Below are 2,503 nucleotides of genomic sequence, written 5' to 3'. Positions count from 1 at the left end.
CACTACGTGAGCTACGCATAGCACTACGCGAACTGCGTAGTAGCCTGTTCGCACTGTGCAAGATGCCATTTTCAATGATTGCACAGTGCGGACAAGCAGCCGGCACTCTGTAATCATTGAAAACTGCATCTTGCACAGTGTGAGCTGTAGTTTTCTGTCGCTCGAGTAGACTTTTACTCGAGCGGCAGCTTTCTCAAAGCGGACTGGTAGTTTCTCATTGCGAGAGCATACGTGACCACTCACAATGAGAAACCTGACCTCCCCGCGTTGAGAATCTCGCCAGGAGGTTTATTTTCCACGCTCGCGATCAGCAACTTGATGTTGCTGATCGCGAACGAGGAACGAGGAAAAGTCTCGCCGGCATGTCATTTTGCTTGCTCGCAGTCGCCAACGTGACGTTGAGGACCATGAGCAAGCAATAAATGACTGCTGCACTACACTACGCGTGTTTGCACTGTGCTACGTGCAGTTCGCGTAATGCGAAGTAGCGCAAACTTCACAAACTACGCGAGCGTAGCGTAGTACTTCGCCCAGGCCTAATACACACCTACACCTCCAGGTTAGGCTAAATACATTTAGGCAAATTACTTAGGGCGAGCATTTTAGGAATATGCAAGTGCTACTGTTTTTATCTGAACTGCTTATGTTCATCTTATTAGCACTATGGTGGACATGTAGATACTATTCACTATATTGGTACTAGCAATCTCTTTCGTATGTTTCTGTCTCCTGATTGTCGCAGCACATATGTTTTACACAAGGTTGTCGCTGGACCAATAAATACTTATTGAAACGACCTAACCACCATCCTGTGTATTTTCTGAGAGACAGCAAGCACGAGTGTCTGAGCAAAACGTACTGTACTGTTTTCCATGATCCCTGAGGAATCAGGGTTGTCATGTTCAGTGGTTGCCAGAAACTACCTAAACCTCTGTAGAATACAGGGGGGTGAAAGTGGCACCTTGGAGCTAGCTGGTCTAACGGCTGACATATCCTGTGGGGGTGTTGGGAAGCGGTCGGGACGCCAAGCCCTCAGTTTGGGTTATGCAAAACGTGCGGGTCCTGGGGGACTCCTAGGAACTACACGAAAATCCTCCTGATGCACCTCGGGACCACCATCTCACTTCCAGAATTCCAAATGGTTCTCATGATCTGGCTGTTCGAATAAGCCTTTAAGGCTTTAAGTGCCTGGAACCCCTATTGTGTGATTAGCCGCACTTATAATTCCTGATTGATATATTGACTCTCTTACCTCTATCTCCTTAATATTATCCACCACAGCTGACACCCTTCTGCTTTGTTTGCTCCCTCTGTTCCGCAAACGTGCTGCCACTGCAGCTGCCACCCCACCTGAAGCTTTTCCCGACGGTCTGACCATACCAATCTACACCTGTTCAGGAATGCCCAGCTTCAATAAATCCTCCCTACCAGTTGCACACAACGTGGACATCGCTTCCCTCACCACGACACTACTTGCCATCACCTTTATTTATAAGTGCTAATATTAATGAAGTCTTTAAAAAATATGACCTATAGTAAACTATGCCTCAAATATTTCCGGACTACCTGGATGGAAATGGCTCCATGGAGTGCCTAACTACCTCATGCTGCCCTACTTATACATGTTATATCTTAACCCCGCTCCTTCATAACTCCACCTCTTCCCAGTCCGGCCTGGTTGTCCTGTGCCACCTGCACAAAGTCACGCCAGGGGGACATCAATGTCAGTAGGCCACAGAGACCACGAGAATAAAAACAGGAAGAGATACAAATGGCTTCTCTGCTCACTGCTGAAGACCTAAAATATATTTTTTTAAATCTACAAAAAAAAGTAAACAAGGTTCCACCGAGATTCGAACTCGGATCGCTGGATTCAAAGTCCAGAGTGCTAACCATTACACCATGGAACCGCCTGCCCAACCACATGTCACTTTTTTTTATAGAAAATCAGTGTGGTGCAGTCAGTCACTATTTTCTGATCCATTCTTTTTAGTGTATTTCAAACTTCACATAGTCAACAGAGCGCAACTAAAGAGGAGAATTTTACAACTAAGTGTTAAAAAAAATAAACTTACAAGTAGGTACAAATAAAACGAAGGGTCTAATACTTTACAATGTCCTTTTAGAGCAGTGCCTTAAATAGCCCCAAGATTTGTTGCTCTACTGAGAAACCTCTGGTGTGTAATGCTACAGGCGGAGAAGGGGTTGGAGCCCAAGTCTGGCATGTGACACGTGTCACTCAGTCATGTGGCATATGCCACATCTGATGTGACATATGCCATAGATTTTCTACTTGGTCTTTCATTATTATCATTTGAGCATTTCCAAAGGACTATGTTTCACTCTGCTTTCACTCTGCTAAAATAAATAAATTGTTTAAAAAAATAAAAATAAGATTAAAAAATAATTTCCCGAGGTGGGGCTTGAACCCTGTTCAGAACTCACTCAAAGCCCCTGCACATACACTGTGAGCCACGTAGTCTGCTGACAGTTTTCCAGCCAA

At 44.9% G+C, this 2,503-nt stretch overlaps 1 non-coding gene across 1 annotated transcript; it reads right to left on the bottom strand.

Annotated features, from left to right (window-relative positions):
- Nucleotides 1–1,838: 1,838 nt before the first annotated feature.
- On the bottom strand, nt 1,839–1,910 carry TRNAQ-UUG (transfer RNA glutamine (anticodon UUG)). The gene has a single exon. It is a non-coding gene; the product is annotated as a tRNA-Gln (tRNA).
- Between the last annotated feature and the right edge of the window lie 593 nt (nt 1,911–2,503).

The sequence above is a fragment of the Lissotriton vulgaris genome, chromosome 1_1 (assembly GCF_964263255.1).
Source record: "Lissotriton vulgaris chromosome 1_1, aLisVul1.2, whole genome shotgun sequence".
NCBI classification, from domain to species: domain Eukaryota; kingdom Metazoa; phylum Chordata; class Amphibia; order Caudata; family Salamandridae; genus Lissotriton; species Lissotriton vulgaris.
Note: the sequence above shows the minus strand (reverse complement) of the source record. Positions and strands in the feature narration are given on the sequence as shown.